This window comes from the organism of the source record quoted next, unplaced genomic scaffold (genome assembly GCF_019419815.1).
Source record: "Pyrus x bretschneideri cultivar Hongxiangsu unplaced genomic scaffold, Pyrus_bretschneideri_v1 Contig65, whole genome shotgun sequence".
NCBI classification, from domain to species: domain Eukaryota; kingdom Viridiplantae; phylum Streptophyta; class Magnoliopsida; order Rosales; family Rosaceae; genus Pyrus; species Pyrus x bretschneideri.
In genome coordinates this window covers 1,893,012-1,918,878 of record NW_025999804.1, presented here as the reverse complement: position 1 = coordinate 1,918,878, position 25,867 = coordinate 1,893,012, and the positions used below count along the sequence as shown (strand labels likewise).

General features: G+C 38.6%; 1 pseudogene; it reads left to right on the top strand.

Moving 5' to 3' along the window:
- The first annotated feature begins 6,228 nt into the window (after nucleotides 1-6,228).
- Nucleotides 6,229-9,600, top strand: LOC125472160 (annotated as a pseudogene).
- Nucleotides 9,601-25,867: the final 16,267 nt, after the last annotated feature.

Here is a 25,867-nt window from a genome sequence, read left to right as displayed (position 1 = left end):
CCACGGCAAGGAGTGAGGTTAATGTGCACAGTAGTCTTTTGCACAACCCCACACGATAAAAGTGATGCACTAGAACAAGCTTCAAGAAGTAGTGACAAAGAGCCCACTGCAAGCAGTAAGGTTAATGTGCACATCAATGTCACTACCGAGGGAAAACCGTGACCAAAAGGCACTACACAGCGAAATCCCGTTACAATATTTTGCACAGCACCACACGGTAAGAAGTGACGCACTGCAACAAGCAACAGGCAAATAGCACAGTTGCACCCACGTCCTACTCACTCCGTCACCAATTTCAAATTCACAAAAAGCTGCCACCTATTGTGAACATGGGTAATCCGTCAAAACAGCAAGGAAATCCATAAATGTAGTGAGCACTTGTAAAAAAAAAATAAAAAAAAAAATTTGCAATTTTCTGTGTATAAAAAAAAATATAGTTTCTTCCTAATTAAATAAAAAAAAAAATGTATACATGTTAGAAGGAGTCTTTCTACACTTAAGACCCGTGCCAAATAAAAGAAAACAGAAGTTGAGATCCACAAAAAGAGGAGCCTAAATGCTAGGCCCATCCCTTCTCAAACACACAATTGTTTTAAGCTTGCTGTGCAAGGAGCTTTGCTTCTTCTCCCTCCAGGCCCGGGCCCGGCTCTCAAAGCCCAATCTGCGTTTTCTCCTTCATTCGTCCCTTCGACTTGCAGCTCTCTATAACACAGGTCACAGCCCATTCTTCCAGCCCACGTTCCTCGTCAACGTCTGCACCGAAAATAAGACCTCCAAATAGCATCAAATGAAGAAACCCACTCTCAGCAATTCCTTGGGCTGCGCAGCCAGCGACAGACGAGCAGTCGCAAAGAGTAGCCATCGCCAGTCTCCTTCGTCTTCACTCAACCGTACACCCACCTGGGACCATTGCTGAAGGTTTGGATAATGGTTTTAATTTGGAGGACTTCCTTCTCTGCAAAGTGGGAATTGGAATGCTCTTATACAATCTGCAGTAGCATTGATGGTGGCATCACCTTCTCTGCACTTGATCGACTCCAACGACCGAGCCAGTGATGGCGAGTTCGTGCTGCTTCGTCCCTGGAACGCCTCCGATTTCTTCATCTTCGTGGAAACTTTGCGCTGCTCCGTTCTTGGAATGTCTCCGATCTGTTCATCTTCAGCTTCGAAGGCGTTGCGTTCTCATTTATCCCCTGCACAACTTTTGCCACACCTACATCCAACGTGATCCCTTCGATGGCTCCGATCAATTTGGCACGGGCTTCAGCAACGACGCTGACTTCTTCGACCGCTCATGGCAATGCGACAAGGATTTCTGATCCACCAGCGACAAATCCACCAAACCCCGAGCCGTCTCCGTCCTCGTTGAGCTCTTCGTCCATGCTCTCCATTCTGCCCCTTTCCCTTAGTGAGATCTTCATACTGCTATATGGGCAGCTTGTCTCTCTCTAAGATTGAGCAGCACGACCTTCTTCCTTAAATGATCAACCTCCTCACGGCTGTGCTCCATCTTCAAGCTCTTCAAACTCCGTTGCTCCAGCTCTCCAAACTCCATAGCCGCAGCAGCAACATCCACTAACTACCTCAAGCTCGTCACTCCGGCCACTGTGGTCAAAATCGACGAGGAACTTCAGTAACCGCTGTCAAACTACTAGCCGGTCGTGAAGCTCGGTGCCTTACACTTTGCCTCAAGCTCCAGCTGCTTCTGCACCTCCGCCATGACTGCTGCCTTTGAATGTGATTAACAAAACCAAAGTTTGTAGACTCACACATACTTGCCTCTCTTGCTCTGCACTACCTCAAGCTGCCGTGGCACTCCCCCTTGCCCAAGCTGCCATACCCTCTACAAGCTTCTCCTATCTCGCTGCAGGTGGCTGCCTTTCATCCTATATAGCACACACACACACACACACACACACACACACACACACATATATATATATATATAATCATAAAAAAAATTAAAAAAAAAAAAAAAAACTATTGGTGCAGTGACTGTGCAAAGGAAGTAACACATCTTAATATGTTTTGTTTGTACTTAGCACAATACGCTGAATGAAATAAAGCATGTCTATTGATATCTTCGAGAAATTACAAATGCGAATAAAAATAAATAAAAAAAAAAGAAAGAAAGAAAGAAAGAAAGAAAGAAAGAGGGAGCATTTACAAAGGTTGCTCACGTGAAGCCCCACTATTTGGCGAAACCCTAGGAGCGAGAGGCATTGAAGATAGATTATTCGAAGCCTCAATACTTGGTTGAACACTAGATGATGAAGGCAAAATATGCCTCTGGAAGAAAGCCACAAACCTCTGATGGTCACTTTGAATCTGACCTTTAGATTCTTGCAACTGATCAAGCTTCCTCTTCATGCTTGTCGAATAATTATTTGCAAGCATGTGAAAATCTTTATTCTCATGCTTAAGCTGTCTGATCTCTTGTTTAAAATTTTCCACCTTGGCCGTCAATGATTCAACTTGACAGGTTCGAGCAAGTAGGTGTTGGCCCATGTTGGATAGAGCCCGCACACTGAACACTGAGAGCTAGGGACTCTTGAACGGCCAACTCATCGGACCATCTTGAAAGCAGCTTATTATCTCTAGGAGTGAAGAGGTTCCTAGCTATTACCATAGCCGTTGTTGCATCCCTCATCACGGAGTCTTCACCTGTAAGAGGGCCATTAGAAGATAAGAAGGATGGGCACCATATATTACCCTGACGCGGCGCACCTGTATCACCACTGAGACTCAAATCTAAACAAATGTTAGATGGGTTAGCCATTTTCGAAGATGTTAAAAGAAAAGGGTTGGCTGAAGTAAAATCTCAAAAAAAAAATACACCGGAGATGATTTTCACGAGTGGGCAATCTTCAAAGTATGCATGTTGAATGTGATTGATACCTCTATAAAAGGAGAGGCAACACAGCCACCAATTCAAAAAAAAAATCGAAGAGACACCACTCTTCGAATTTAAAAAACCGGATTTTCCTGCGTAAAGTTCGTCAACACTTTTCAGACGTAATCTTAGCTTTTCAGATAACGTGTGCAACTTTGTCAAAGATCTCTGACAAATTTGAGAACGCGTGGAGTTCACTATTCCAACTACTACACTTTTGCCGACAAGCATGGGTGACAAAGCCGCACCTGCACCACTACCTGCTATTAAAATCCCTATATATGTCAACATTTATCCTCCATGGCAAGGCATACATCCAAAACGCATGACTCTTCTTTCTTGCTAAGAATGCAGCTGCAACCAAACCTCTCAATATGCTCAGTTTTTTTTTTCCCTGAAAATACCTCTTCAACCGAGTCTTCAAAAGCAAACATATATCATATCATCAGGGTCGAAAGCAAGAGTATCTCATAGCATGTCTTCTCCCTGTCCTTTTCTTTGTTCTTGTTTTTCCCTGCAGGTCAAAGAAAAAGAGAGTAATCAGCTGGCACTTGGAATCAAACTTCGGACTTGGAACCGACTGCCTGGAAACCCCTTCCCTGATTGCTTACCTAGCATTGCTCTCAAGTACCAATCTTCAACCATTGATGTACTTCCAAAGAAGACACCACATCTGCCTGGAAAACAGATGAGGCAAGTGAAGATGACACATCGAAGCATGTGGAGACAAGCACAACAAATACATGTGCTGATTCATCCGCTACTTCTTCAAAAGCAAATGTATCTCATATCATGTTTTTCCCCTGTCTTTCCCTTTGCCCTTGCTCTTGCCTTCAGGACAAGGAAAAAGAAAGCAATCAGTCGGAACCTGAAATTAAACTTACGATCTGGAACTGATTGCTCGAAATCTTTGCCTGGTTGCTTAACTAGCACCGCTCTTGAGTGCTCGTCTTTAACTATTGATAGGTCTCGAATTCCCTCAGCGAATACTTCAGGATAAATGACATGATGTCGGCTCTTTACACTGAAGCTGCCAAGCATGGATGAGTTGCTGAGAAGTGATGCTCTAAAGGACCATTTAAAGGCAAAGGGTTGCGCACCACTTTGGCTATGCAAAAGAGACAAGCAGAGAAGAATACAGCATAATGAGCTGGAACGAATCACTGTAGCACGATGCCCTCCCCTGCAGAACCGCATAATCTAACGGAGGAGTTTAAGTCAAATCCAAGCTCGATATCGTTGTTCTAATCCAAAAGCTCAAGAAGCCTCAATAACCTTCCGCTGGCACCGTCGCCAAAGAGCAAAGCCTCACCGCGCGACGCCATCAAATCGCCAGTACTTCTTCAAAAGCAAAAGTATCTCATAACATCAAGGTCGAAAGCAAGAGTATCTCATATCATGCCTTCTCCATGTCCTTTCCTTTGTCCTTGTTCTTACCTACAAGGCAAGGGCAAAGAGAAAGAGAGCAATTAGCTGGCACTTGGAATTAGCCTTCCGATCTGGAACCAACTGCCTGGAACCTCTTCCCTGATTGCTTACCTAGCGTTGCTCTCGAGTAGTCGTCTTCAACGATTGATACACTTCCAGAGAAGATACCATATCTGTCTGGAGAATAAATAAGACAAGTGACAATGAAACATCAACTTGTGGATCGTCAGCAAACGCAACTGCACATGCTGATTCATCCCCTAACCCTCTTCAATATGAATTGAAAAGATTGAACAAAGAAACAGGCCATCACCTCCACCTCGTGCTTGCCTGCCATGTGTCCGAATCTTGAAACCATTCGTGGTCCTATTTTCATTCAAGATCAAGCCTTGATGGACCTTGAAGAAATCACAAGTCCGATTCAAAATCAAGTGTTCACCACCCTTGAATCAAATTCAGCTCCAGATAAAAGGAGTAAGTTCAGACCTTTGGAAGAGAACAAAAAACCTTCCAGCCTAGTTCAAGATTAAGCCTGTGGAAAATCAACGATTGGAGGAAACTAGAAAATCTTCCAGTCGAATTCAAGATCAAGCCTCGATGGCACTTGAAGAAATTTCTAGCCCAATTCAAGATCAAGCCTCAATGGCCCTTAGATCGACATCTACATTAAGGGACTTCAAAACGCATCTTCTACACGTGACAAGCACATGTATATGACGCACCTTGAAGTGGGGGCATTTGTAGACATCAAAATTTCAGTAAAATAAATGTTGACCAATGCATTAAAATTACAACCTTTATTCATTTCACCTACACCACACACTCATTTCACCTACAAACTCCACTCATTTCACCTACAACATCCATTCACTTCACCAAAAAAAAAAGGATGGTGGTGATTCATTCTCAAAGCCTATAAATAGGCTTCTCCATCAAGGGATAAAAAAAAGGCCAATTCACAACACACCAAAACCTTGAAGTTTTGAAACTCTAAAGCTCTCAAGCAAATCATGAAGGATCAAGAAAACCTTCTTTGTTCTTCGTCAAATCCTCCTTCAAGATCAAGCCCCGACGACCCTTGAAGAAAGTGTTCATCGTTCATCATCAGTTCATCTTAAGATCAAGCCCCAACGGTCCTTTGGATCAACAACACCAACAAATCCACACACCTGTTCTTCAAGATCAAGCCCAAAAGCCCTTGAAGATCCGTTCATCAACTATTCATCCTAAGATCAAGCCTCGACGGCCCTTTGAATTAACAACATTAACAAATCCGCACAACTGTTCATCCCTAGACCAAGCCCTGACGGCCCTTTGGATCAACAACTCATTCACAAATCTACACCTTACGAAGATAGAATCAGAGGATTAAAGTGTAAAAGAGATTGTAACTCTAAAATCAATACAAAAATATTATTTTGTACACGTGTTCTTGTTTTAGGGAAATTCATGTTTACAGACATGTGGGCAAGGAGACAGGCAACTATGGAGGTTTTCATGGTGGCCATGGTTTTGGGGAGAGAAACGAGGATGGGGAAGCCATCTTGGATTTTGCAATGGCATACAATCTCTTCTTTGCCAACACCTTCTTTAAGAAAAGAGAAGAACTTGTGATCACCTACAAGAGTGGGTCGTCAAAAACACATAGATTTTCTTCTAGTGAGGAAGGGGGATCATATAACTTGTAAGGATTGCAAAGTTATACCGGAAAAGAGCTTGGCAAATCAACATCACTTATTGGTGATGGATGTACTTATCAAAAGAGAGAGAAAAAAGAACAAGACCTTGAAGTGCCCAAGGACTAGATGGTGCAATCTAAAAGGAGAAAAACAAACCATTTTTAAAGAGAAAGTAATCACCCAATGCGTTTGTGATAGAGAGGGGAACGTAGCTGAATGTGGAATTCCATGGCTAGTAGTATCCGAAAAGTAGCAAAAGGGGTATTAGGAGTGTCCAAGGGCTTTGCTCCAAACCAAAAGGAATCTTGGTGGTGGAAGGAGGAGGTACACACAAGGGTTAAGGCTAAGCAGGAATGTTGTAAAGCTTTATACAAGGATAGGACCCATGAAAATTGTGAAAGGTATAGAATAGCGAAGAAGGAGGCAAAGAAATCTGTAGAGAAGATAAGCTAACAGCTTTTGACGATATGTGTAAAGGACTAGATACCAAATAAGGAGAGTTGGATATCTATAAATCTGCTAGAGCAAGGGAAAAGAAGACAAGGGACCTAAACCAATTGAGGTGCATTAGGGATGAGAATGGAAAGGTTCTTGCTACAGAGAACGTGGTCAAAGACAGATGGAGAGGTCATTTTCATAATCTTTTCAATGAAGGACATGAAAGGAGTATTTTGGGGGAGTTGAGTAACCCAGAAGAGTGTAGAAATTACTCCTTTTACCATCGAATTAGAAAGGAAGAAATGGTTGTAGCTTTGAAAAAGATGAAGCATAGAAAAGCAATGGGCCCAGATGATATACTGATCGAAGTGTGGAAAGTCTTGGGAGAGATGGGTATAGCATGGCTCACAAACCTTTTCAATAGGATTTTGAAAATGAAGAAGATGCCAAATGAGTGGCAAAAGAGCACTTTGGTGCCTATCTACAAGAATAAGGGCAACGTACAGAATTGCATGAACTATAGAGGCATTAAGTTAATGAGTCATACAATGAAGCTCTGGGAGAGTAATTAAGCATAGACTAAGGCAAGAGACACGCATCTTGGACAACCAATTCGGGTTCATGCCATGACGGTCAACTATAAAGGCAATCTATCTCTTACGAAGATCAATGGAAAGATATAGATATATGAAAAAGGATTTGCCCATGGTCTTTATTTGGAAAAAAAACGTATGATAGGGTCCCAAGAGACATTCTTTGGAGGATTTTAGAGAAGAAAATAGTATGAGTAGCATATATCCAAGCTATAAAAGATATGTAGGATGGAGCATGGATAGTCGTAAGAACTCATGAAGAACAAACCGAAAGTTTCCCCATAACTGTAGGGTTACATCAATGCTCATCTTTGAGTCCTTACCTTTTTGCCTTGGTAATGGATGAGTTAACGAGACATATTCAAGATGATATTCCTTGGTGTATGCTTTTCGCAGACGATATAGTGTTGATAGATGAAACCCAGGAAGGAGTAAATGCGAAGCTTAACCTTTGGAGAGAAGTGTTGGAATCTAAAAGTCTTCGCCTAAGTCGGTCAAAGATAGAGAGTATATGGAGTGCAAGTTCAATGCAAACGGAGGCTCAAATGAGTTACGGGTGAGGATTGGAGATCAAGAAATACCAAAGAGTGACTGCTTTCACTACCTAGGATCTATCTTGTAAAAGAACGAAGAGTTGGATGGAGACCTCAACCATAGAATAGAAGTTGGATGGATGAAGTGGAAGATTTCATGATTTCTTGTTTGGCTAACCTATTCAGAATAAGATGATTTCAAGGAAGTTCTATCTATTTGCTTGTAATCTTGGTTGGATGCATCATGTTGTAAATATGAGTGGTTGTGGTGGTGGATTCTAAGTACCCCAAACTGAGGACTTTAGTAATGTGGTGATATTTTAAATCCATTCCTAGCCTCAAAACCCATATTCCAAATGTACCCTTATTGTCTAGGTGTTTTTGGTAACTTAAACTATACTCACTGCTTCGCGAACTTTAAAACTACAATTTAAGAAACATTGAACCCTAATGTTTAAACTTTTATCATTTTTGATCTGCACGTTGGTAACTTACTCAATGAAACAGTCCTGTTCAGTGACAGGAAGACCCTTTCTTTATTGCATGCTCTGTTGTTATCAGGATAATCTTTTCCTGTTTCTTTTGTACATATTATGTTGTGATGAGGATTTATGGAATGATGCGAGGGGTCTTTATTGAGGACTGCCAGTAGTGCTTGTTGCCCAAATAGGATTTGCATCCTTATTATTCTTGAACAGTTTTCTAGACATCTTTCTTATGCTATGTTGATCTTCGTCGTTTGGTGTTATACTTCTCACCAAGTAATACACAGTGTCTCCATGTAACTGGAAAACAAAAAATACATGTAACTTATCCCGAGTATGGATACCTGTACTTGGAAAGAATACTATACCCTTTATTACTTATTCTGGCATAACCGGATTTATTCTAAGAGGCCATTGTTATAGCAGACAGTAGTGGAAAGAAAAAGCAACAGCCCAAAAAATCTGCAGCTGAAGCAGAGATTTCTATTAGTAGGCTTGACATCTGCGTTGGCCTCATTACTAAAGCTCAGAAGCATCCTGATGCTGATTCACTTTACGTAGAGGATATTGATGTTGGTGAAGGACAAACCAGAACAGTGGTCAGTGGACTTGTCAAATATACCTCTCAATAAAATGCAGGTTTGTTTACATCTACCAATTTTTTAATAATAAAGTTACTATCAATTTCTGTCAACATTTATTCATATTAATTGTTCTGTGGCAGAACCGGAAAGTACGTGTTCTTTGCAATCTGAAGCCAGCAAACATGCGGGGTATTAAGTCAGAAGCAATGGTTCTTGCTGCTTCGAACAGTGACCATACCACAGTAAGCAGCCCCGTGCACCTTTAATATTTGCATCTCATGTGCTCTTCTTAAGCCACGCATCACTGTAGTGATTTTATGCTAATGATTGATCACTCTTTGAGTGACCAAACAAAGGAGTCTATTAATATGGATCTTGATGATACCTAATTTTAATTTTTGGTCTTTGACATGGTATCGAATAATGAGGATATTTTTCACAGCATTATGTTAAACATGCTGCTGGTAGGCAGTGATTATAAGTGTTGTTCCTATTATGCATAAGGTCGTGGCAATGATAAAGTGAGATTTTGTGTCTTCATAAGTCCTGTAGTGGTTTTGATAATCAGAAAGTAAAATCTTAATCAAACTTGAGTCACAGTGACTCGTGTTTGTTTCTGATTAGTCAGTTTGGGAAGAATTATGCCTTTGTAACTCACGTTTCTTGTGTAATTGTACGTTTGTGGACACAAATGCAAACACATTATTTTCAGAACCTTCTCAAGCATGCATGTATTATCTGTATGCAATGGTTCAATGGACAAGGACAATTAGACACTAATGTAATTACTGATAAACTATCTTCAATGTTGGTGCACATTCAGGTTGAATTGGTTGAACCGCCAGAAGGTGCACAAATTGGTGAGAAGGTTACATTTCTGGGGTTTGTAGGTGAGCCTGATGAGGTGTTGAACCCGGAAGAAGAAGGTGTGGGAGACCTTGCAAGTGGATCTGCACACGAACACTGAACAAGTGGCGTGCTACAAAGATATTCCGCTCAGAACATCAGCTGGTGTTTGCACTGTGGCCTCTATTGCCGGTGGGTCAATTAAGTAGAAAGACAATTCCTCGAGATTGAAAAGGAAAAGTTTTTCATTGTTTGTCATCATTGTCTGTTAGATCAATAGTACTTATATTTATACATTTTGTGTTTGGTAATTTGGAAAACCGTAGCTGATCAAGTTTTGCTCGTTAATGGAAACTAGTTTTCTCTTCTGTTGGGAGCAAAATGAAAAGGGGTACGCAGATTTTGGATTTGAAAATAATTTTACCCGTGCTAAAATGGCGTAATAGTTAATACGCAGACTAAGGCCTTCCACACTAGTCTGGGAAAAGTGAGTGTGATACATAAAACTTCATGGGAATCACTTTCCTTAAGTGGGCTGGAATCACACTCCTAATGCGAGTTCAACAATATATTCTTTGTTGTGGTTATTTAACCGAGGGAGAGATGGGGTGAGTGGAGATTTTAAGAATGCTTAGGGATTATTGTGTGTTTTTCTTCCCTATGTCACTGTCTTTATTTATAGTAAAATAAGAGGATAGGATTCACTTGTCCTTCAAGTAAAGTACAATCCTATAGAAAAAGAATAACTAGAATAATAGATAATACTAAAACAAAATCTATTTAGGATTTCACAATCACAATTAATGTTGAGGAAGTAGATACTCAAGTAGATTCTCCATCAGGTAAAGTTGAGGAAGTTGAATCGTCAACATTGATTGGGAACACGCTAGTCTCAAACAAGGGAACTTGCATATGAAAATAAGTCTCACAAAATTTGGCTATGGTAAAAACCAATATGGGACAAAAACCCGTAGTCTTAAGGAAAAATGTGAGTAAATGCAAAGCTAATTTAAATGTCTATGGGATGTACACAAGGGTATGGCCAACACAGGATAGGTGCCTCGTTAAAACCTAGTTAGGTTGCAAAAACCCAAAGGGAAAAATGCTCCTAATCATAGGAAAAAAAAGTACATTAAGATCAAGCGAGTATACTTCAGGATACTCTCCCTTAGTTTGACATAATTCCAAAAGGAACTAACAAGGAGGTACCGAACAATATAGATCTAGCTTCGGTTGGAGTTTATCAAATGGTCTGACCCAGTTTCGGTTGGAGCACACTGAAAAACATGCCCTTCTTCAGAGGGATGTGCCGAAGGACATGCTTTGCTTCGACAGAGGTGTACTGGATAGAAGACTCTGATTTGATAGAAGTTTAGAGAATTTTCCCATCTATCTTTAACCAAAGAGTGCTGAACATACCTACCAAGCTTCGGCTAGAACCTTTCGAACCCATGTCTGGGTCTGTCTGTCTCTTTCTTTCTCTCCTACCCACTTTAGGTTTTGTTTTCCAACATATGGTATAATCAGGGCCTGTTAGGGGGTGGCATCATGACCAGAAGTGTGATCCTTAGTACCTAAGACCTAAACTTCAAGAATAAAGACAATATACCTACCTCGACCCTGAAGAATCTGCTTCCGTTTTGATGGAAGAAATCAATTTTTTTGAACTTGTTTGTTGCAATCAATTACTATTCATTTGGGTCAAGTATTGCTCTTTCCACCAATACAACAGCCATACAACTCGGAGCTGTTTAACGTTGAGGGACTACATCAAGGGACTCCTCGACCTAGAGTACTGTTGGGAGTTCATGAGAGGCAAGGCAAGGGAAGAGAGGCACGCCGAAGGAAAAGACAAAGGTAAGTCCAACAGGTACTAGATGGTTGCTGATGAGGATGACAGGCACCCAACAAAGAAGCCCACTCTCGACATCAATTGCATCGATGGAGGACAAAGGCCACCAGAAAGAAAAAGGGCTGGCAAGCCTGGTCCAAAGAAAATGACATTGACGACTATGAGGTGGACCGTCCTAAAAAATTGTTAATCAATTAAGAAGACAACTTATCAAACTACACATGGTTTGAATCTTTGATGACATGAAAAGATATAGAGGCCATCAATTCTTGATCTAACCACAAATAATATTGAAAACCTTCAATTCGCCATACACGTGGCATGCAGTCACACAAACAAACTATGACGGAAAACACTAAATTGCTTTGACGAGATCTAAATAGAAAAAGACGACATTGATGTGCAATAATCAACTTCAAGAACATTATATTAACTACATTGCAAAAGATAAAGTTGGTATAGAGGAAGAGGAAGATGATAAAGAGAAAACCAGAGAGATTGTATTGATTGAATGGATAAAATGTATACAAATGAACTTAAGGAAATGATAGCTATACAATCCCTTATATAGCCATATAACCCAATTACAATAATACCCCTCTAACTATATTTATGTTATATCAGTTATTACTCCCTCCTCAAACTAAACTTGGAGTATCCAAGTGAAGTTTGAGCTAGCCAGATATTTGAGACTGATCTGGAACTACGATACTAAGATGTATGCAGTGCTTCAAGAACATTGGACTGTGCAATCCCTTTGTAAATACATCTGCAATTACTATTATGAAGCTAAACGCTGTAGGAAACCCCAAACCCCTGTCTCTTGCAGTTTGGAGCAGTGTATGATAGTCTGGAGTTGTTGACACTAAGGCACTGTGATTGGACCCTTTTTGGAACCTCTGATTTGCTGCAAACTGGTGACGTGCTTCTTGAATTCCCTTGAATGCAACCAAGAACTCACTAAATACTTGGAGAATGACACTCCAAGAAACCAAATCAACAAAGGAGAATGACACTCCAAGAACCCAAATCAACCAAGGAGAATGACACTCCTATTCACTTCGCTGACATGAAACCTAACAAAAAAATTATACTGATTTCTACCAAGAAAGACTGACACTTTCTTGTCATAGGAGATTGATACTCCTTTTCACTTTTCACCAGAGATTGACACTTCGTTGCTTTTCTCAAATTACACAAATCTCAAATATAATACTCCTCAGTATACTAATCAAACAACCTTCTTCATTCTTCACACAAAACGAAATCATAGAAAGTCCAATTCACATAAATTGTAGATATTGCACAAATTTTTCATATCAGACAGCTCCAAATTCTCAAATCACAGTAAACTTCTCAAACAACATTATAGATTTGCATATGGGTACCAAGAGCAAAATCACCTGATTTACACCAGAGATCGAACATGTGCATAAACTCCAAGCGCAAAATCTTCAAGAAACCCAGCAATTGAATTGACTGGTAAATAGGCATTTCTGCTTGCTTCTCTGCTTTGCCCTAGCACACTGTTCTGCCTAAGATTCACTAAAATGGGACTGCCACTTTCAGGAGAGTTTCCTTGTCCATTTCTTACAAGTTCAGAGGCACAAAATGCAATCCCCTCATACTCCATTTTATGCTGCTAAGATTGGGTGAAACTACAGATACATCACCATCAGTCGAATTGCTGGTAGACTGACCAGGTAACAGAAGTTCAGATCCATTTGTTTGGTAATAAATAACTAGTACTTTCATCCTCTGCATGGGTAACAACATCCTCCACTCACAAAAAACCGCAAACAATGCTAATAAACTCATCTTCAAAACCCAAAATACTTGATACACAAAATAAGCTGCAATCAGAACTCATCTTCAAAACCCATCACACCAAGGCACAAATCACTACAATTCACCTTATTGAATACCCAAAGAAAACTCCAACTGGTAGCACCATTTTACATAATCCAACAATATTCTTGAAAATGGGAGAACAACAGAAACACAAATAGAATACCCAAATCTTGAACAAATATACTTCCAAAAGCAACACAAGCCACAACGAAGTAGCAGAACAGTAATTCTGAACCAGCACCAAAAAAAAACTTGAAAAAAACCCATAAAAGTCCATTCTAATTGTTCAAGAATTCAGAGAAAAAGGGACTGAAAACATAACCTTCGCATGAAACTTTTGAGTTGGGCATTTCGACAAACACCTAAAGTGCACCCATATCTGATCTTTCTTCCATACAGAGAACAAAGTAGAGATCAAAGAATTCACTGACCCATTTCTTCAAACAGTTGAAGTGCACAAAATTGGAACACGAAGAGCTCCCAAGACAAGAATCCACCTTCAGCCACCAGAAAATTGTCAACTCAAGGAAATGGAATTAGAGCAACTAGATCTTTCTTGTCTCGCCAACCTTCCACCGTTGACCACACAAGATCTGAAGAAGAAAACTCCAGTGCAGGTCAATCTGGGCTTTTTTTTTTTTTTTTTTTGCAAATGGCAGAGGCAAACTCCAAAAGCCAGCGTGAAGGTTATCTCTGTCTACAAGCAATCTGGTGTCGAAACGAGAGAGGAATCATCGAGATTAGTGGTGAAATCTCAATTCATATCCCAGAAAAATAAACCAAGAACAGTCACGGAAGCACTGAAAATCTAATGAAAATTCGAAGAGAAACTAAACTAGGAAAAAAAAAATTTAACTATTAAGAAGTGAAACCACCAGAATCTATGGCGTGAGCTTGGTGGCTCTGATACCATATTAGCTACATTGCAAAAGATAAAGTTGGTGCAGAGAAAGAGGAAGATGATAAAGAGAAAACGAGAGAGATTGTATTGATTGAATGGATAAAATGTATACAAATGAACTTAAGGAAATGATAGCTATACAATCCCTTATATAGCCATATAACCCAATTACAATAATACCCCTCTAACTATATTTCTGTTATATCAGTTATTACATTAGTCGGTCTTTGACTTCGGAGAATAATTTATGAGTTCGTCTAATTGCAGAGACCATTTGTGATTAAAATAAGAACCTATTTATAACATAGATAATATTGGTCATAAGGCTTATGTAAACAACTCATTCCCAAGCTTCATACATACCAAATATATACCAATTGAAATTCCCTTATGACAATTAACTATGCAAACAACTAATTGCCAAACCGTTATGAGACGGTTTTCTGAAAGAAAGTGAAATTTGCATTTTGACTGTAAAAAACATGGTTGGACGTCTGATATACAGAAAAATTTTCAGATGATTCGACAGCGTATGTGAAAGCCGAATTCATATACAACTTGGTGGCAGAAATATTACATAAATTGTTTCAAAAACTCCGTGGCGACCAGCCTCCCCCGGGTGTTTACCGACATCTTTAATTCACTTATCTCTTTATCAATATCCTGCAACCCAAGAAGCAATGGATCAAGAATCTCAATCATAAGCATAACAGCATATCAAAACTAGATTAGTCGACATATTTATGTTTATGAATAAGCATATGTTTAGAAATAGAATTAGAATGTCGGGTGGAGATTTAACCATTCGAACACAAACGTTACACAACCCTAACCTTGCACGAATATTAATATTATCGACATGTACATGATTAACTTTGTACCTAATCTTATGTTAATAAAGTGATCATTTTGTATATGAGATAACATATTATTATACTAGGCACACAGTGTTAATCGTGTACATGTTGATAACATTATATTTGTGCGAGTGTTAAGTTGTGTAACGTTTTGTGTTTGAATGGTTAAATTTCCACCCCACATTCTAAATCTATTTCTAAATATATGTTGTTCATAAACAGCATGTCGATAATATTATTTTCCTGAAGCTCAAGTGCATATATCAAATAAAATAAATTAAGCTCGTTTGGAAGTGTTTTTAAAATGATTGAAAGCACTTTTAGAGAGAATGTTTGTGGGTTTCAAAAGCAGTTAAGGTGCTCCCTAGAAGAAGCACTAATTATGTGCTTCTTTCAGAAAGCATTTCAAGTACTTTTCCAAGGATTCACTTACGTTTTTATGAAGGAGTGGTTCCAAAAACATTTCCACCAAAAGCGTTTTCTGTCAGTTTAAAAGCACTTCTAAACCAGCCATAAATTTGCTTGTTCCAAAAACAACCTACCCAGCCAACTAGAGGCAATTGGTACACTCAAAGGTATATATTGAGTCATTGACGTTATTGTTTGAAACAGTACGAATTGAGCAACCGTTTAAGCACGCAATCAATAAAATCATGCAATTTGATAGGGTTTGGAAAATAGTTTGCTTCCATGAACTGTACAATAAAATCGATGAGCTTGTGCTTCTACATCTCCTCACAATGATAATTTGTTACCAGAAAACTAACATCGTAACCCTGCAATACCATGAAAATTCCTATTCACATTTTACCATAGAAAAGCAACTCCTCAAGTAAAGTTAATTCCACCTACTTAAGTTTTTCGAGCCATACAATTCACAAAGTCGAATTTGAACTGCGTGAAAGAATTAAAGTACCTGCATTGGTTTTCTCCTCAACACCTGAAATGCTTCTGCTCTCATCGACAACAATCTAAGAAATTTTTTTGTGATTATATTTTCAAGCTCATCTGCCTGCTTTACCTATACAAGAGAGAACGCACAAAAAAGGAGATAAGGGAAAAAATATGGGATATTGATTTCAATTCAAAGAATCTATATACAACAACAAATCTTGCAGGTGAGAACTGTAACCTATCCTAAAAATTAGACAGTACACAGATTACAAACTTGGAGCCCCAATTCACAATACGTAGCTTTTCATTTATTTATTTATTTTTTTTTATTTTTTTTTTATCCAAGCGAACAGCTGCTATTGAGCATACCAACTATATGTTAAGGTATATTCACCTTGAGGCTTATCCGAAGGGAATTTATTGATGTCTCTATTAAGCATTTTTCAGCCGCATTTCTACATATCAAAACCTGTGACAGCAATAATACAAAAAACTCAATGTCAAATTTTTACGGAAACAACAACGAAGGCTTGGTAATATGGGCTCAAGATATCAATCATATTCCTTTTAGGAGTATCTGGCTCATCAGAGTTCATATGTTCACTGACAACTTTAATATCCTGTAACCATAAACTATGAAGTCTAGATGTTTCACTATTAACACACACAACATACAGAGAATTGTTTTTTTTTTTTGAAGAGCTACCAAGAATAGCTGTTTCCTAGCTTATGGCATGGGATCTTAAAATATATTTTACATTTTATATACAAAGTAAAAAGAGGACGGGTAGAACTACTCAGAAATCTATGCTTATGATTATGTCCATATTATTAGTTACAGGTTCAAGTTTTCCACATTTAATTTGCTTAAATTCAATAATCTGTTGGTACTGAATTTGTCTCAAAAATGGGGAAAATGTCACGAATAAAGTTTAGGAATGGAAGTGAAATATCCTTGCCAAAATCTCTAATTCTAATTTCACAACTTCTGCCATGTTTAAATTAGGTGTAGAAAAGAAAACTGTGAATCCTGACATGGTGTAAGGCATTAGGATCTACGAATATGTCGTATCCGCAAAAAACCAACTTTTTTAAGCATAAAGATTAGAATAGGAAAAAACGAGGGTGGCGACGACTGTTCTTTATCATGGAAAAACGATGGTTCTTACCGGATTTAGCAGAAGTTCTGAGCTGGTCCTGCAAAACATTTTAGAGAAGATTAAAACTTTCTTGGCAAAACACATTAGTTAATATTTCTATGTTAGCAACAAAATTGTTCCTGTGAGACCTTGTAAATGTGCACGAATACTTGCAAAAACATGTAGAGTGAAAAACTGAAGGACGAAAGCTTCACCAGAGGACACGGGTGAGGCATAGGAAATTTGATAATCTTCCTAGGGTAGACATCTTTTAATATATTTTGGAGTAGTTTTAATAAAACTTTGTTTCCCATTAAAATAAGGAACGGGCATAAATCCTGAATTATCAGGTAAACTCAATATCCAATACGTATCATGCCTGTAAAAGCGCTACAAAGATTTTTCACTGATTAAGAGTGCTCCATTTTTTATTTCTTATGACAGTTTAGGGAATGGGATCTCTCAGATAATAATGGCACAATGTTCCCAAAGACTAATTTGGATTTCCTTACATCATTCTCCCAGCACTTTGCATTAAACTTCCATATGAAACGACTAATTTAAGTATTTCTTCAAACGGTAGGCAATAAACTGTAATGAATTATACGTGAACATACTTTAGCTCAACTTCCGGCTTGTTCATATGAAATGACTAATTTAAAGAATTTAAGGCGACAGCAAGTGAACATACTTTAGCTCAACTTCCGGCTTGTTATGCCCTTCAACTTCTTGACAAGGAAAATTCTGCAAGCAGCGTATCACACACACATGGTATAGAATCAATCAGGCATTATAAAATTCACCAAATTCCCATCTGAATACTGCTACAAGTGCAATCTACCCAATTCTTTTTTATTCTACATATAAACATAACAGATATTCAACATGAAAAACAGGCAGCCAGAGAAGAAATCAGAGCTCTATCGAAATTAACAACGCTAAAAGGGCTCATCTAGCGCATAAAACTGGACCCGAAAAACTATTGACTATGTGAATACCTGCAGGCACATTGCGGCATCGAGAGTGTTCCTTATGCAAGCCAAGTACAATCGCCATGCGTTCGACTGAAAAAAAAATAAAAAAAAAATAAAAATAAAAAAGGAGATTAATCGAGTTAGAAAGAAGTGTAAAACAACATTTCAGTGAACAGGTAATGGAAATTAAGCGAATAGTAAGCCCTAGAGATGCAAAATTTGGTGCAATGATCTCAAATTTTTCTTAAGGGTTACACTTTCTCGGGAACCAAACAGAGAGTAGAGAAACTACAAAATGGCGTCAAAATCCGATGGGCTTACCATATTAGGAGTGGTTCAGAAAACGAAAAGGACATTTTTCTGCCAATGTATGGCGATTGGCGAGAGAAAGCAAATCAGCAATTTTTTGGGGGGGCAGGGGGTGTGGGGGTTTCAAAGTGTAACATCTGCAGGCGACTGCTAACATGCGCGTTCGTTATAGAGCAACTCCACCATCGCTAAGGCCAGTTCCACCATGGGCTATTGCCTGATGGATTGGCTCTCAAACCGGGCCAGAGAGTCCGAGTGGGGAGGTCCAGCATGTGTTGGCAATGGAGCCCGAGCAGGCCCGAGGGAAAGGCCCAACAGGAGTTGCAAGCCTGAGACCCCGAAGGCCACGTGACACAAAGCTGACGTCTCGATGACATCAGCCATCATCTCCTCTGGATTTCTGGACCTCAACCTTACAGCTACTTGAACTCTTCTGGGTACTATTCGATTTGAAAAAAGTTAAGCAACAAGCATACAAGCAACATTTCATTTACTCATTTGAATTTGCCATGCTTATTCTATTACCTCAAATTTTCCAAATTCTAAACATTTATTTAAATGATTTATTGAAATAATGCTTCCATGTTTCTCCAAAATTCAATTGAATGGGGAAAGAAAAACTAACCTCTGTCGTCCTTGGAAGCTGCGAAGCCAAATAGCGCGGGGCTACTCCGGGAGATTGAGAAGGAGGGAGCCGAAACTTGAATGATGACATTCTAAAATTAACTGGGAAATCTAGCTTCACAACACCCCTCTGCACCACACCGTTTCACGAAGCCATGGACTACAAAAGTGCAGCAAAAATTAAGAAAGGCATTCAGGTGTGCTGCTTTGCTGTGTGTCGAAAGTGCCAAAAAAAAATGGTAGAAGTTTTGAGAGATAGGAAGAGATTTCCAAAAGGAAAAGATAAATTAATAATATAATATTAATTTATACAAAGTAAATAATATAATATTAATTATAAATAAAAAAAATATTAATATTTTATTGCCTATTGTCAGGGCTATTCAATGTAGGAGTGGAGATGCAAAAGGCAGTTACTATTCATTAAGGGCAGTTATTGTTCACTGGGTGGATTAAATAGTGAATAGCCCGAGGCGGCCTTGGCAACGGTGGAGTTGCTCTAAGGCCCCTAGGGCTATTCACTATTTAATCCATCCAGTGAACAATAACTGCCCTTAATGAACAATAACAACCTTTTGCATCTCCAACCTTACATTGAATAGCCCTGGCAATAAGCAATAAAATATTCATATTTATTTATTTATAAAATAATACAAAATAATTTTATTTGTAATTTCGGATAAGATTTTTAATCGTTCTCGTTGCGCCACGTGTCATTATCCGAAAAAACAATTATTGGTGATGGATTTCGATAAGATTTTTATCAAATGCCATCGTGCCACGAATCGTTACCTTTTCAAAATCGTTGATGATAGATTTCCGATAAGATTTTTAACCAATTACGTCGCGCCACGTGTCACAATCTGTTTACAATCTTTGAGGATAGATTTCGATCAGATTTTTAACGAATGACAGCATGCCACGTGACATTATCTACAACCTAATCCTTTCTGAATCCTCTATATAATCCATCATCCATCCTCAGAAATCTCACACCAATTTTCTCAAGATCTCTATCATTATTCATAGTTTATGCTTCCTTCTTTAGCAAAATCAAAATCTGTATCATTATTCATAGTTTCTCGCTCCTTCTTACAATGTCTTCTTCTTCAAGGATGATGTGGGAAATCGATCAACAAGAGGAAGAATTGTTTAACCAATTAGAAGGAATGTTCAAACTCCAGGTGGCCCAAAATGAGATGGAAGAGGATGAGGAGCGTAGAAGGAGAGATAACGAAGCAAGAATGGCAAGAGCCTCACATTCCCGTCGAGTCATCCAAGTTGTTGCTTAGATCTGCAGACCCAGCCGTTCTGCAAACCTTGATAGAATCAGGCAATGATGAGGTGTAGATCTCTTGGACGATTATTTTGCCCATAACAGTGCATTCCCTGATACATACTTTAGACATCGTTTTAGAATAGAACAACATTTGTTCAACAAAATCATGATTTCTGTTTGCAACCATGATTCTTACTTTGTGCAAAAGAATGATGATTTTGGTGTTATGGGTCTCCTTCTTGAGCAAAAAATTACTTCTGCCTTGTGGATGCTTGCATATGGAGCATTTACAAACCAAGTGGATGAGATAACGAGGATGGGGAAATCAACCATTCTTGAGTCCCTGATGAGGTTTTGCGGAGCAATTGAATATATCCACACCGTAGAGTACCTCCGGAGACCTACTGAAATGGACTTGAAAAGGCTTCTGAAGAAAGGCGAGATGCAAGGTTTTCCTAGGATGATTGGAAGCATTGACTGTATGCACTGGACTTGGAAAAACTGTCCAAGTGCATGGCAAGGCGCTTATGGGGACAAAAGGAGGAAAAAGTATCATTTTGGAGGCAATGGCATCTTTTGATACATGGATTTGGCACTCCTTTTTCGGGGTTCCGGGAGCTCAAAATGATCTCAACGTCCTTGCCCAATCTCCAGTGTTCAACGATGTCCTACAAGGAAAGGCACCAAAAGTCACATACTGGGTCAACGGACATAAGTACGACGGGCCATACTACCTAGCAGATGACATTTACCCAAGGCAGTCATCGTTTGTCAAAACAGTGCCACGTCAGTAAAGTGCAAAAGGAAAACACTTTACAAGCTGTTAAGAGGGGTACAAGAAAGATGTGGAGCATTGTTTTGGTATCCTTTAAGCTCGTTGGCCGATTGTCGAGGGTGCTGCCAGAATGTTTCATTTAGAGTCGCTTTGATCCATCATGAATACGTGCATCATTCTTCACAACATGATTATAGAAGATTAGTACGATTATGATGCCGTTGATGAATATGAGCCAGACACGATGAACAATTCCAGAACACAAATATATTGTGCTCATGATGCCACCGAAGAATGCGTGCAACAAGAGTCATTAGAAAGGGATGAACGTTACAATGAAAGGCTCATTCAACGATATACTGCACTTCAAAGGGCATATATTCATAATGCCCGGCAAATTGACTTGATAGAGCACCAGTGGGAATTGAAACAAGCTCAAGATACTTAAGTTCATTTAGTGTGTTTGTTTTTATTTGGTGTGTGTTTTTAAGTTCATTTAGTGAGTTTTTTTTATTATTTGGTATGTTTATGTAATTTTATTTGGTGTGTTTATGTCCTTTGAATAAAGATTGTCTTAGTTTAAATAAATTACCAAATTAGATAAATATACTCTTAGTTTAAATAAAGTATTCTATTCAATAAATAAGATATTACAACCCAAAGTGATTGGAAAATTATGGGCTCTGATTACAAACAAAGTGATGGGAAAATTATGGGCTCGTGAATGGAAAATCATCACCTAACCAATTTGTGGTGCTAGGATCATCTTCTCTTGTGGTGCTAGGACCATCTCCTCTTGCTCTCGCTTCTCTTGCATGCCTCCTTCGCACCACGTCCACTTTCTCCGAATTCCAAAAATATTTAGAATTTGGAGACTTCCCTTCTAAAGGCGTGTTCATAATGTCACGATCTCGTTGAGCCCTTCTTTCTTCTCTAATCTCTTCCCTTTCTTGCCTAAGTAGCTCTCTTTCTCGCTCATTAACTTGAAATTCTCTCTCAACAGCTGCAGCTTCTGCCTCCTCTCTAGCCTTATCAGCCTCAAATTTAGCCATTTCACGCGCCAAAGTCAATTCATCTTGTCGAGCAAGTTCTTCCATATACTTTGCATAATCATTCTTGGAAGCACTCCCTTTTCTCTTTGAAGCCTTCTTACCTTGAGGCCTAATTGGATAACGGTTTAACCCCAACGCTTGTTCAGGGGGGGTTTCCGACACTTGTTCTGCATCATCTTCATGAACATGCGAGGAATGATCGGGCATAAAGTGTAGAGGGTGTTGTTCATGACAACTTCTGGACCGATAGGCACAACTCTGAATTTAGGACAATCTTTGACAATATTCCAATATTCCCCCCAAGTGAAGAAAATGCGGAAGATTGTGCTTGAAGTGTCTACAAAATGCGGGAGAAGAAATAATTATAATCAAAGTAGCTAATGTAAATTTGGGTATAGTACAAACAAATAAATAATATACTGTTACCTGATCCACTAAATTTTCCCCACTTCGAAGATTACTACTAGCTTGTGCCAAGGTGTCTTTCCACATACTAAATGATTGGCTAAGTATTTTCCAACGACTGGATATCGATTCTTTGGTTCTTTTCCCACCAATTTTCTCAAGATAATTGGTATGAATAAGACTCCACATTTCTCGCAACTGCATCTCGTTACCCTAATCAAATTATGAGTAACTTAAATCCAGCTAGTACACAACGCAACATCTTCAATAAGTGTCCAGTTCGTACCTGCATCATTAGTCATTTTGTTGGAAAAAAATTGGATTGAAACTTTGAGAGAAAGATAGGAATGTGGTTGAAAGTAGTTGAGAAAATATGAAATTGTGGTGTAAGGTCGAAGATAATGAGAATCACATCAGCTAGTCCAAGATCTTTCATATCGAAACTTGATTTCAATATCTTCTTGGTTCAATATATTATCTCTTTGTTAGTTCCCATTATAAGCATATCACCTACATATAAACACAACATAACACAAGCATTATTTTGAGTTTTTGTGTAGACACACTTATCACACTCATTTATCTTAAAACCATGTGTGATCATGATATGGTCAAATTTTTCATGCCATTGCTTTGGAGCTTGTTTAAGCCCATATAGCGATTTCACAAGTTTACAAACTTTGTGTTCTTGACCTTTAACTACAAACCCCTCGGGTTGTTCCATATATATTTCCTCATCTAAGTCTCCATTTAAGAACGCAGTCTTTACATCCATTTGATGTATTTCCATGTTATGGACTGCAGCCATAGCAATCAATAGTCTTATTGACATAATTCTCGTTACAGGTGAGTATGTATCAAAGAAATCCAAACCATGTTTTTGACGGTATCCCTTACCTACCATACGAGCCTTATATTTATCAATTGTACCATCAGGTTTCAATTTCTTCTTAAAGATCCATATGCACCCAATTGGCTTATTGCCGGGGGGCAAATCGACTAATTCCCATGTATGATTTTGCATAATGGAATATGTCTCACTGTTAACTGCATCCTTCCAAAATGGTGCTTTAGGAGTGGACATGGCCTCCTTGAATGATTGAGGTTCTGTCTCGATTAATAAGGTCACAAAATTAGGCCCAACATCCTTTTGAATTTTTGTCTTTTTACTCCTTCCAGGTTCAAGTTCTTCTTCTTCTTGAACTCTAGACAAGGATGAACCATCATCATGTTCTCTAGGTTCGTCATTAACCTCAGATACATCATCATGTAATCTATTTTTCAATAAATTAGACTTGCCTATTTTGTATGGAAATATATCCTCAAAAAATATTGCATTTATAGATTCTATAATAGTAGTGACATGTATATCACTTACTTCGGAATGAAAAACTAAGAATCTATAAGCTAAACTATTAGATGCAAAACCAATAAAAACACAATCTATAGTTTTAGGCCCTAATTTTGTTCTCTTTGGCAATGGGACTTGTACTTTTGCCAGGCAACCCCACACTTTAAGTAATCTAAAGTTGGGGTTCTTCCTTTATATAATTCATATGGTGACTCCTTTCTCGTTTTAGGTGGAATTCGATTCAAAATTTTATTTGCAGTAAGTAAAGCTTCACCCCACAAATTGTGTGGAAGCCCAGAGCCATTCAACATAGAATTGATCATGTCTTTAAAAGTCCTATTTTTCCGTTCGACAACACCGTTTTGTTGCAGCGTATAAGGGGCTATTGTTTGATGAATTATGCCATGTGTGGCACAAAATTCAGCAAAGGCATGGGACTCATTCTCCTCTCCTATCGGACCTTAAGACTTTAATCTTCTTGTTAAATTGATTCTCAACTTCTGCCTTATATGTCTTAAACATATCCAAGGTCTCATCTTTACTATGAAGTAAATAAACATAACAATACTTACTAAAATCATCTATAAATGTTACATAATAGTTCTTTCCACCACGAGTTGGATATGATCTAAAATCACACAAGTCACTATGAATTAAATCTAATAAATCATTGGATTTTTCATGCACTGATTTAAAGCTTTGACTTGCAAATTTCGATTCTGTAAAAGTCTCACATTTAACATTATCTAGATAATCAATTTTGGGCAGCAAACCTAAATTATGCATTCTAAAAAGAGAACGAAAATTTACATGTCCTAATCTAGAGTGCCATAAATTAGACAAATCAACAATATAAGCATAAGCATTATTTATTTCATTCATAGTATTAGCAAGTACATTTAGTTTGAATAATCCATCAGCAAGGTAACCCTTCCCTACAAACATTCCCCTTTTAGTTAGTACAAACTTATTAGACTCAAAAACTAGTTTGAATCCCTTGTTACTAAAGATAGTACCGGAAACAAGATTCTTCCTTATATCGAGGACATGCAAGACGTCAAGGAGGGTTAATTCATTTCCAGAAGTGAATTTCAGAACACATTTCCCTATTCTAGCTACAATAGATGTAGATGCATTTCCCATAAACAGTTGCTCGTTCCCCTCGATTTTTTGGTACATAGAGAACATATTTCTGTCACCACATACATGGCGAGTCGCACCGATATCTATCCACCAATCAGCATGGTCAGATACAATGTTGACTTCAGAAATCATTGCAGCCAAGGCATCCACATTGTTTTCAATCAAGTTTGCGCGGTTGTTGTTGCCTTCGATGGCGACATTCTTGAGCACTATGACCTTGCTTTCCACAAACCCAGCCACTTCCCTTGATTTTCTTGAAGTCTTTGCCTTTCGCACCAAGGACAAAGTGTTTTTCCTTCTTCTTAGTTTTCTGGAATTGTAGCATTTGCTTTGATGAACTTCCTTCAACAACATTAGCCTTGGCTTCCATACTCGAAACCAGGCTCTTCTCATTTTTTCTGTTGTCTTCCTCAATTCTCAGCCTTACAATGAGATCCTCAAGGGTCATCTCCTTACATTTGTGCTTAAGATAATTCTTGAACTCTTTCCAAGAAGGTGGCAGTTTTTCTATAAAGGATGCCACTTGGAAAGATTCATTGATCACCATCCCTTAAACATGAATGTCATGGATGATTTTTTGGAGATCTTCAATTTGAGAGACAATGGACTTGGATTTTGTAGTCCAAAAATTTGCCCACGACAAATTTCTTTGAACCAGCATCCTCAGTTTTATATTTTTTCTCAAGTGATTCCCAAAGTTCCTTGGCTGTTTTGCATACCACATAGACATCATACAACGAATCATCTAATGCATTGAGAATATAGTTTCTACAAAGGAAATCATTATGATTCCAGACATCTATGGCCGTCAAAGTTTCTGCAGAAAAAATATTCTCTCCATTTGCAGTAGGCACAAGCTTGCGCAAAACATTAGCCAAATTCAGTGTTGTCAAATAAAACAGCATCTTTTGCTGCCATCTTTTGAAGTCTAAATTTCTCAGGCTTCTCAAAATGAGGTTTAGTTCCTGATTGTTCCATATTG